Genomic DNA, 12,904 nt, shown 5'->3' on the forward strand with positions numbered 1-12,904 from the left:
ACTATTTGGCCTACGTTAAATATTTCAGGTAGTCCATCTTCTGCTTCATTCGTTGACAACCTGGCAAAGGAAAAGGATTTCGACCTATCTGCTAATGCTGTATCTGCCGATGTGCCAGCAGTTGCCCTGACTTTGTTGTCTGCTGTAAAGTAGGCTGATCCTCCCATTGCAATGGCCTTTCCTGTGGCAGATCCTCTGGAGATGTTGCATCATCTTTGGTTCTTACCTCGACCAACCCTTCAGTACATAAAGTTAGTAGAACCAGAGTGTGAGGAAAGAGAAGAACCACTCTCAGCATTCTTCTTTATTGTCTTCTTCATTGTTATTGTTGGACTCATTGTCCTCTTTGTCCCTGGACTCTCATCCACCACAGGTGAAAGAAGAAGAGGGGAAAGTCTAAGGCCTCTTTTGTGGTCATTCTTTTTGAAGGGGAGTGAAGGTGTTTGATCCCTGGTGAGTGACCAAAGTATCTCTGGTAGGGTTGGTAACATGTTGCCTTCCCACTTATACATGAGGTCTGCTCTTTCATCATCTTACTGTGAGCTTTTAGGCTGAAACCTGGACAGGTTTACTCATCTCGTTCTCTTTGCTCAACCTCAGTCAGATGATCAGTAGAGGACAGTTGCGAGAGACAACCCTCATCTCCAAGGAGTTAAATTGAGAAGGGCATGCACAACCTGCTTGCTTGGCATGGGCTTTGTCTAGGGATTTAGTTCATTTTGATAATGGGGTGGACCCTTCCTGTCCTCCTTCAGGAGGCTGTAGGAGGAAACCTGCACCAACCTGCACCACTTTCCCTTTCTGCATGTGTGCTTTCTTCTTCATAATGCACACAGTCTGAGTGCTTTAACTCGAGGGAGTTTCCTTTGTTCCCTTCCACTTTTCATGTATGCAGTTTGCCATTCGGGTAGGAAGGTAGTGGGAGGGGCAGTGCATGGGCCCATTCTTCCTCACGTCTACTGGCTCAGTGGCTACTGAGTCTAGGGACAGAGGGAAAGCAGCATTAAAGTCAGGAATTTTTTCCAGTAGCATCTCTGCTGAGTCTCAGACATTGTATTTTGTGAGAGGTTCATCTGGTACTTGAGAGGTTCATCTGGTTCTGTGTGGGACTGAGAGCAGGCAAGAGAGCAGAATGCTGGTGTGAAATCTGCTTTGTCTGAAGGAAGAAGCACTTTGGTAAGATTATTTGCTCATCTGTGAGTGGAATAACCTTGGAGAGGTGACCTGTTTCTTACCTACCAACAATCTTGTCTGTGGTGTTGCCATTAGGGAATATTTGGGAGGCATGGCCCTCAGTCTGGTTGTCCTGGTCACAGTTGCTTTGGGAGGTAGTTGCACAGTTTCTGTCCATGCAGGAACAACCAGCTCGGCTTTGACAGGTGGTTAGGTCATCTGTTGTCTCTGGAGAAGATTGTGCCCTCATTGACAGAGTCACCTACTCTTGTTTCATTGGAAACTGAAGCAGTTTTACTTTGTCATGTGTTGTCTCTGGAGAAGCTTGTGCATCACTGGCAAAGTCACTTACTCTTGTTTCAGTGGAAACTAATACAGTTTTACATTGTCTTTTGGGATCCTCTTTCTTGCCTCGTTCTTCTGAATCAAGAGATTAAAGAAGACTGTTGTGATGGCTGGACAACAGAAACACCTCAAAAGTCATTTTGCTGAACTCCCCTCCTCTGCAAATGCTTCTGTTTTCAGATACATCAAAGGATAGGTGATGTGTACATTTGAGAGGAGAGTTTGTCTCAGGTGTGTGACCAAAGGGTTCACCTTGTCTGCACATAAGTGTTCTAGAGATATAGACAGCATGGTTAGTATTACAAGCATTTCAGGGACCGTTAAGAGGTCACTAGATTGTGCCAATGAGCAGCAATACGACTGTTGTGTCCTACATCAACAAGCAGGGAATGTGTCACACACTTGGTGTCAGTTAGTGGTTTGCCAAGCTGTTTAGTTGGCTGCCAGGCACATTCCAGGCAGGCAGAACATTTTAGCAGATCAACTCAGTCATCAAGGTTAGGGTTTAGTGGTGGAATGGTCTCTACATCTTCAAGTAGAGAAGAGGTTGTTTGAATTAAGGGGCTTCTCATGCTCAAACTCTCATGACCATGTTAACAGGGAACTTTCGGTTTACTGTTTTTTAGTTCCAGATCCTTGGGTGTTGATGGAACAGGCATTGCAAAACCCCTAGGACAATCTGGACGTGTGCGTTTGTGCCGTTCAACCTTCTTTGTAGGGTGATCAAATGATTGTTCATCACCCCATTTTTCAGATGACTTTGGTGGCTCCTCATTGGCTAGGAGCCTAGTGGTATTTTGATCTGCTGTTTCTCCTGGTTGAAGTGCCAGGAGAGCCACCCCCCCTTGGCCCACCCTCCTGTGCCAGACACATGTTTGCAGATACAGTCAGGCAGTTCACACCCTGCCCTCTCACACTTGGAGGTTATCCAGTGTCTTCTGTGAGATAGAGGCTTTTCTTGCAGGGCTGCAAGGGAGATGCCAGCATACCTTCTTGGTTCCCTAGTGAACATTTATCACAGAAAATGGGCCACTTTCTGTGATTAGTGTTGCAAAGGGGTATCTTTATGGTTGGAGTGTCAGCTAAGTGGATTGCAGACTTCCTTATCTACTTTCGCTAAGACAAGCTCCTTTCAGTGTCTGCTATGAAAGTCTATCAGGTTTATCTCAGGTTTTAAAGCTAAAAGGGCTATGCCTCTCATCCACCTCGGTGGAGTCTTTTATGCTAATGAAAAGATTTTAGTCTTGTCCTCCTTGGGAACTCCAGCCCCCTGGGAGGGATTGTTCCCTTGTTCTGTGAAGCCTCACCAGGGCACTTGTCGAACCTCTTTTTTGCCATAAGGTGAAAACCGTGGTAAGCTGATGAACAAGCATAATGGGTTTAGTTAGAAGAGTGGTCTGCGAGTCATCAAACTTACCTTCCCACGTGCAGTGCAGATTCCACAAGTGAATCTTTAAATGGTTCTGCTGTCAGGATAGGAGTTACATCAAGTTCATCATTATTTTCATCCTACAACTTTAATGCTGATGGCTGCTCAGAATAGCTGTCAGTTCCTCCAGAACAATGGGAGACTGAATGGTCATCACATTTAGGCATTCTGGCAGATCATGCCAAGTGTCAGCATTTATCTCCAACTGGAACCAAAGCACATATGGTATCTGCTGGAAACTCTAACTCGAGCTAAACATATTCCAAGACACGAGTACTTCCAGTCAATCTTACCAGTTTGTCGACAGACAGTACACTGTACCCAAGATCATTTTGAGCAAAGACAGACAGTGACAAAACTAACCTGAGCTCCAGTATAAAAAAAACACAGTATTATGTATATATATTCATTGTTGTTTGTCTCAGGGAAAATATTTCAGCTTCATCCTCCTCTTATAATTCGCTCACCAATAAACACTACTACAACAGTCTCTCTCTCTCTCTCTTCTTAAAGAGAATAAAAGGGTATCCACACTATCCAAGCAAACACACAACGAGAATGTAAAAATTGTAGAAGCCTGGTAACATTATAGAAGAGTGGAATACATTTATCATTTTGGATAACATTAAAAAAGCTATAACACCGATGGCATTGCTATTCGAGGGAACTAACTTGACTATCTCCAACTTACTACCCAAAGAAGGGGTCATAAATCATAAGTTCATAATATTTCCAAGCGTGTCAAGAAAGGCAATTTAACCTACATGAATATTATGAATATGATTTCGTCTTCCACGAAATACTTATCAGTATTATTTGTTTTGGACGCTCTCCCTTAGGGCAATACCAGTGGGAGAATGAAGGCGAGCTCTCATGCTCCAGAAAAAAATTTTTCCGTTAGGTTAACATGCCCATTGAAGGAAATGGTTGGTGCGTCTTCCATATTTCTCCGGCATACAAGGACATGACAATAACAAAAGTAACGGGATCATCATTGAGACAAAAATAAACTAAACATAATCGTTAGAGAGCAGGCAAAACAGTTTTACTTGTCCTTCATGCAGAACATCGTACTTGATACATTTTTCCGTCTAAAAGTGACTTATTCGAGATGACTATTTCACAATTTGATGACAGTTCCACAATTAGTCCTTGCCAAACAGTGAATACGAAACTACCAAGGAAGAGTGAGAGCTATTTCCATTAATCGGGCCGACATAATTTCCTATAAAAGAAATTGCCAATAAAAGAAATTGCCAGCTATTAACTGGGGGATCGTTGATGCGGACGAATATGTTTTTGTGACACCGCATCAGGTGACGCTTAGGCTACACTGTAAACAATCTTTATTTGGTTTCTTCAGATTACTGAAATATCTTAATTTTATGCCATGTTTTTACGTAGCATCCCATTAATGTTCGTTAGATGACAGCCATAAGCCATTTTGGTAAGGATTTGATGACTGTTTTAATAACTGTTCCCATGAAAGTGCATGACCAGTAGTACTTCAAGAAATTGTGTAATAGGCCAGCTTTAATGAATTATATGTACCCTTCCTACAGTAGAGATCTGTCCTTGGCAGGAAGAAAGGGGTAGCCAGTATGTTAAACTTCGTATGTCATATGAGAAAAATAGTATTCTTTCAAATATTTGTTACCTTCATGGCTATGCACAGAACAGAAAAAATAGATATCTTCAAAATAAATTATTTAAAAATGTAGATATTGGCTGTTTTACCAAGCAACTTTTTGCTTTCCTTTTAAATATTCATTACGATTCCAAACTCACTTCCTGTTCAAAGCGTGCTTTTTGAATGACTTATTTCCTCATTCAGACCAGGTGTATATCGTAAAGTTTTGTGTATATTTGGGTAGCCATTGTGCGTACACATAGACATGAATGTTTCCTAGTGTGAACACACACTTTGGGGGAAAAAATGTAGATGTATGCCAGTATTTTTGTGTTGGCAGCCAGCAGTCTGTGTGAGGGATTGTGTGCAAGCGAGCATGGTTTTGCGCTTGCTCAACATCTAAATCCACCGCGGAAAAGTTTGGGAAAAGTTCGTTTTTTCTGCCCGCGGCTCTGAAAAGTTCCTTTGTGCGCTAACAATTGAACGTAAGCTTGGTGAGGCGGTCGAGTCCATTTCTTCATTTGTGCAATAACAGTTCAATATCTTCGTTCGCAGTGAGGGATTCTGTTAGTAAATGTCTTTCTTTATTTCTTATATATACAGTATATGTGTATATATGTATATATATATATATATATATATATATATATATATATATATATATATATATATATATATATATATATATATATATTACAACTTGTCTTATAAACAGTAAGGTCTTAGGGCTTTTTATGTACTATACATACATGCACACACATAAACACACATACACATGTATACTATATATATATATATAAACACATATATATATATATATATATATATATATATATATATATATATATATAAACTAAACCAGTTATGCCTAGTACCATACATCCACAACACCCTTACAATATATAAAAAACTTCCTTGAGTCATTTATGTCTTATGATATATGTATAATTATATAATATGTGTGTGTGTGTGTATGTGTGTGTGTACTCGTATATATACAGTATATATATATATATATATATATATATATATATATATATATATATATATATATATATATGACATAAATGATTTAGTATCTTTGCGGAGATGTGCTGGAAACTTGACTGAAAGGTAAAACCAATGGCAAAAGGGTAAATATAGGAAGACCATTGTAGGCATAGACAAGTTAAAAGAGGCATGTGCGTCCAGAAATTAGGGTTACAGTTTTTGTGCCATAGCTTTCTCTGAACGAGTTTTATCTTTTCATCTGGGAGCGCTTTTCTTATTAGCCCTTTTGAATATACTGCCATTGCGTTGGTTCATGTGAAAGAATTATATTGGAAGTGTATCTAAGCACCCTGACCAGTAATTTAAATTTCGACGTATTTTGGATATTATAACAGTTTTATTGTATTATCCTTGTTAAGTCGGTTGTGGGCTTTACTTTACAGACCATGTGGGCGATTCGGTAAGGCATCTGCTATAGGATAGCTGTGCTATCCTTCCTACAGGAATTGGGCTGAAGAGTGTGAGACAGTTTTGTCATTTTATTTGATCTAGGATCTTTAGGCTAAAATTTTCGTTCAGGTTTAAAATTAATTTATTTCTTTAGCCGTGCCTGGTAATTAGCCTAAGCTATATTTCAAAATTTCACAGATTTCGTGTCTTTCATATTTCACTAAATATGCTAGTAAGTTAACAGCAAATACACATCATTTCCCATTTTCTTCACGTATCGATAAAATTAGTACTTAGGAGACATGTATCATCGCTCATTGGGATAAGGGCCTACTTCCATTTTTACCCGTTAGATCCAATTGGAAGTTTGTTTCAAACCATTTCAGATCACTAGGTAATGAAGGATATTTCTGTAAATGTTTGCAAGTACCTAGACATCGTAAGGTAGTTAAGAGAATAGGCGTGTACGTATATTATTACACATTTTATTGTAATGTATACATGTTTGAAGTATTTTTTGATATTCTCTAATACGATTTACAAATGTAAGAAGCCGGACATTGTATGGCAGTTTCAAGAAGTCAGACCCTCTTGGTTATTTGTCATAATAATCAAATCTTCAGTGAGTGGTAAAAATTATCCATAGACTTCTTTTTTGTTGCCACATAGAGAATTTTTCAAGTTTGTGTACAATTGACTTACATTCTTCTGGAATATTAAATACGTTTAGCACTAGTGAATTGCAAATCAAGAGAATAACATAATATTGGAGAAGTTGGGCTAGTGTTTTAATTTGTCTACTGAAATTGGTTTTTCATTATAAATATTTGAATAAAGATGTGTATGAGCTTTTCTGAATTCCTTTTTATTTGTGAGAAATAATCACTCGTTTGTAAAGGTGCGCCCTTCGTGATAACGGTAATAGTTGCATTTTAAGTAACGTTCAACATCTTTAGATATTTAAGTGTCAGCTTAATTTTTAGTAGCGTACCATTTTTTGTCAATTCATAATGCCATAACTTCGGAAGTCATATTTCCTTTTATTTATCGCCAACTGCTCTCTCTTTATTGGCCTGCGTAACCGCGCAAGTGATGAAGTTGTATTTAAGCAGATTAACGGCCTCGCTCAGTTTTGATCTGCTATATTAATCTTATATATATATATATATATATATATATATATATATATATATATATATATATATACACATACAGTATATGCATATATAAATAAATATATATATATATATATATATATATATATATATATATATATATATAAATAAATAAATAAATAATATATATATATATATATATATATATATAAATAATATATATATATATATATATATATATACATATATATACACTTTACCTGTATTTATTTCTATTTACCTTCAGTAAACTCTGTTCCTAACTTAACATATTTAAATTTTTGCTGTTTGTTTTTAGAGAGAGTCGAGTTTTTGTTGCAAAGCTCATATCAGTTGAGCTGGCGGTCCATCCTCCAAGTATTTTTTTCTCAAGTTTTGCTCGTATTTCTTACATTTTCACAAAATCAGATTTCCTGGTTGATGTTGCTCTTGAAGGAAAGTATTCAGCTTGAAAATAATATATTGTGCTTCGGGAAATGGAACAGCAGTGCGGAAATCATCCCGAGTATCGATACATTTCAGTGAGACTGGCCTGTGCTTTTCCAAGTGTATTTTCCAAAGCCTTTTTGTTCTTGATACATTTTTTTTTACCATACCTTTGTCTCAACCTTTCATAATATTTTTTTAAGGCAAATTTTTTTTTTTCAGTTTTTCAATATTTTGAAACTTTTTACGCGTTCTTTTGTTTCTATTGATTTGTGCATTCTGACTCCTTTTCTGCCTTCCTTCTTTCAGTGTCTTATTTCTTGAGGCGATTTGTATTTTAATTATGATCGAGTATACTTTTTTCCCAGCATCTTAAGTTTTCCCACTGATGGTACTTTCTGGAACTCAAGTTCGCTCTTTGCTGTAGCATACAAGAAGTGCTGTTGCGATTTTAACCGAACTTTGCTTTCTAGTGCACTCAGAGATTTTTGGTAAATCCTTAGTTCATTGGGCATAACAGGAAAGTACTATACTGTACTACATTCTTTTGATGCAAGGAAAACTTCTTCGCTTCTTTCTGCCTTTCTCTTAGGTAATTTAGGTATTGGCTGATATGACAGGTTTTTCGGTTCGGGGTGACCACGAGGACGCGTTTCCTTAATGTTCATAGGATTTTGACCATAACACTGCCTTTTATCTCTTTAGTCCTAAAAGTTAAAGAAGTAATGAATACTCACTTTACCATTCACTTCCATGAAATGTGAAAAAACTATCTTCTTTTAATGCTGAAGTAGGCAAACTTTGCTTTTTTGAATGAAGAATGGATGTTGGAAATCACGAGAAAAAAGTAAGACACATAGCCACGTGAAATAAGTTTAGAAAATTCGAAGGAAACTAGTTACTGAAACTCCTCAGAAATATGCATTGTGAAAGTGCATATAGGCCTAAGGTTGACAGGTATAGTATTCCTGAGGGGGGGGTTTAGTGCTCCCAGTGCACCTCATGCGGGTCACTGTAGGCATTACTTGAGGTTCTTTGCAGCTTTCCTTCGGCCCTTAGCTGCAACGCCTTTCATTCCTTTTGCTGTAGTTCCGTTCATATTCTCTATCATCCATCTTACTTTCCACCCTCTTCTACTATCGTTTCATAGTGCAACTGCGAGGTTTTCCTCCGGTTACACCTTTAAAACCGTTTTACTTTCAGTTCCCCTTTCAGCACTGAATGATCTCAGAGGTCCCAGCTCTTGGGCTTTGGGCTAAATTTTATATTTTATTCATTTCATTCACAAACACAAAGTTAAACTTCAAGAGAGAAAATTTGGAAGCGTGATTGCGGTAGTAACTTTAGCTTATTTGTGATTGTGAGGCTACATATGTTTTTCAAAAGGAAAGCAATAAAGAATTATTGTAATGCGCGTAAATAGTCGTCACTTGCTTAGGAGACAACTTGCTTTCGTAACAGAATAAATTATGCGGCAACCGGATCTTTGAAGGAGCGTGCTTATGGGCGGCTACAAATCAGATTTTGTGTTTCAGTAGCTGGTTTGTAAAGTAGTATACTTCACCGTTATGATGTGAATATTTTTGTTACTCAAAAATTATAGGAGAATAAATTAATAATTTATTAGAAATGTAATTTATTCTTTTGTAGTAGATTTCACCCAGGCATATTTCTTGTGTACGCACGTATACACACATCGATGCAGGCACGTACGTTGGCTCACACACATAGTCGTACGTACAGTTTATATTTTATCAGCTACATTCTCTTTCCCAAGAGAACATGACTCTCGATGGTGTTAATTGGCTGATTCTGAGCTACACTTTGGGATGGGAGGAGGTTGGTAGCCCCACGTCCTTTGCCACCCTGGCTGCGGTAACAACCAGTTGCCTAATTCGAGTCTTACACCATATACATTAACATTTATATATATATATATATATATATATATATATATATATATATATATATATATATATATATATATATATATATATATATATATATATATATACTGTATATATGTATATATATGGAGACTAGTCTTGATCTTGATTTCTTATGTATATGTATGTGTATATATATATATATATATATATATATATATATATATATATATATATATATATATATATTATTAAAAGGACCTCATTCAGTCTGGATGGTATCTAATGGCGTATTTATTCGGAAAAAGTTACAAGCTTTCTTGGACAAACAGTCCACTTTATTAAGTATCCGTTAGATACCAACCAGTTTGAATGAGGTCCTTTTAGTAATTCTACTAATGCACAGAACAATTGTGTATGTGATAAAAGTTAATATATATATATATATATATATATATATATATATATATATATATTATATATATATATAATACAGTATGTATATATATATATATATATATATATATATATATATATATATATATATATATATATAGTGTCACAGTCCTAACTAGCACTTCTGGTTAAATATATACACCAGAAGATACTTCTCTGAGAGAAATATTTCAGCTATTTCATATCTATTCAAAATGGCAGCCCCGCGCAGGTTAAGTTTGTTATAAGTCTCTCTCTAATATCAAACATACAATAGGTTCTCGTGTAACTTTTTTTTTTACTTGGTTTATATTCCCCCACTGTGACTTTTTTTTTTTTTGTCGACTACAATGGAATTATGCATTCATTCTGGTCCCCCTTTTTTGCGGCGTGAATTCGATATATTTCTCGAAAAGAAAAGTCTTTTTACACTTTTTCGTACCTTGGACTGCTGTTAAGTGATTGTTCAGTTTCTGTGTGGACTGTGCTTTTATTTATTGATATTTATTAATTTACACGAACTTACATTCATATACATACATACATACATGCATACATACATATATATATACTGTATATATACATAGCCCTATATATGCATATTAACATACATATACAGTATATGTATATATACGCACACACATTCTATATATATAGGGGTGTATGTATATCCATTCAACTGCATATATATGCATACAACAGAAAACGGAGCTCAAACGCACTTACACAAACACGCAGATATATTTTTGCGTTTTATTTACTTTTGCAGTTCACGCACCTCACTTTAAAATTCCTCTAGAATTCCGCCTTCTAAAAGGATTTATTGCTTTTCTCTCCTCGGCTCGAAGTGAATGTTTAAACTCTGCAGCGTGCGAGGTGGCGTACCTCACCGCCGCACCTTTTAAGGATGTGGCACCCGTGTACAGGGCCAATTGGGAAGCGAGGCACGTACTCGAGAGCAAATGGTTCAGAACTTAAAACAAAGCTTCGAATCCCGTGGTCAAAGCTTCGAACCTCGTGGTTTGTTTGCAAAATCCAGCAGCTCCTAACCGAGCCACAAAAGCAGTAACAGCAGCCCTACCTTTCGGTATGTTAGCGAAATTCATTAGCTCGTGGGCAGAACAACGATGACTGCCGTAGCCAAATCTAGCTTGTTTGCAACATATCATGGCCTTAATTTAAGCAGCAGAGCAGCAGTGGCCTTTACTCAGGAGCATTGTTTGTGTTGCGAGATCGAATGCAAAAACTTATCTATCAGGTACTGCTAGTAGCTGTCAGGAGACTTTTTTTTTTTAATAGCAATGGCAGAAATTCGAAGATTCTTGAGGAGTCGAGTATGTTCCTTAAAGAAAAATAGCAGTAGTAGTAGCCATAGAAGCAGATACAAGCAAAGCATTAGTATAAACTCGAGGAAACTTTTTTTTTTTTCCCCCCTCTCCGCACGAAGAGAGACTGCAGTTCCCCAATCGCGGTTTCAAGGGAAAGTCCCGCTTCATACTTCGGAGATATTTCTGGGTGAGGGAGGTCGAGGGATTCGGGATTCCATCTTGCTGTAGGGAGGGGGAAGGAGCCAGGACTCAGGTAGAAGAAATGGGGCTTTGGCGTGCAAGGAAAATTCATGCGGTCCGTACTTGTTGCGGTGTGGATTGTTAATCTATTCATTCTTTTATTTAAGAGAATTTAAGTTTCATGTTATATAAATAACCAGAGTGGTCGAAATTCTATTTACCTTATTAGTTGGATGTGTGGGTGGTCTCTGTTTATCGCACTCTCATCCCCTTTACTAGTATATGCAAAAAGCCAACGGCTGATAAAATTATTTAGTGTTTTATACATGAATTGTTGCATGCTAGCACGCTGTCCTGGAAATGCAATGAGATAGTTGAGAGGCTTTGACATCCTATCTGTACATTTCATATTATTGATACCATATTGTGTTTGGCATGTGTTTTAACCATAAGTGAGATTAATAAATGATGAGGTTGTTTGCACGAGTGATCTTGCAGATATAAAATTTAATAGATGTTTTTAAAAATTTTGGTAATATCACCAATGAGTTTAGATAATGTTTTGCATACGGTACCGTTTTTTCCTCGTTAACAGAAGCATTTCCTACGTAGAAGACAATAACCCCCCCCCTCTCTCTCTCTCTCTCTCTCTCTCTCTCTCTCTCTCTGACATTGTAAATCTGAAACCTCCCAAAATTAGGTAAGCATTTTTTTTTGCTGTATAATTCTTCATTGCTGATGCTACGTTTATTTTTCGTGTGTTATTTATTTCGACACCCACCTTTACACCACTCATTTTTAGTTTTCTGTAAAAGAAAACTATTGAGATGGCAATTTGTCTCTCCGTCCGCACTTTTCTGTCCACCCTCAGATCTTAAAAACTACTGAGGCTAGAGGGCTGCAAATTGGTATGTTGATCATCCACCCTACAATCATCAAACATACCAAATTGCAGCCCTCTAGCCTCAGTATTTATTTTATTTAAGGTTAAAGTTAGCCATAATCGTGCTTCTGGCACCGCTATAGGTGCTAACAACACAGGCCAAGTTTCATGGGCCGCGGCTGAGAGTTTCATGGGCCGTGCCTGAGAGTTTCATACAGCATTATACGCTGTACAGAAAACTCGATTTCACCGAAGAAACTTTGGCGCTTCTTTTACTTGTTATTTTTAATAATATTTACATTACAGAAAAGAAAATCATTCTCGTCCATCTTCGTTACTCTTATTATTGAATTCGTCACTTAATAGAGGCACGCTTTTGGACAGAGTGAGTACTTGTAATGTATACCTTTTGCCTGGAACTGCTGACGTACTGCCTGGCTACTTATAAAGTGGTACTGTTCGTAATCATGTGAGACGCTGTGTAATCGTAAGTATGTTATTTTTGTGGGAAATTTTTTATATCATTGCGTGGGCTATCACAGCTCAAGAAGGAATTGTGGTATGATCGAAAGTGTATAACTATTTTTCGAAAAAT

The sequence above is a fragment of the Macrobrachium rosenbergii genome, chromosome 3 (genome assembly GCF_040412425.1).
Source record: "Macrobrachium rosenbergii isolate ZJJX-2024 chromosome 3, ASM4041242v1, whole genome shotgun sequence".
Taxonomy (NCBI): Eukaryota; Metazoa; Arthropoda; class Malacostraca; order Decapoda; family Palaemonidae; genus Macrobrachium; species Macrobrachium rosenbergii.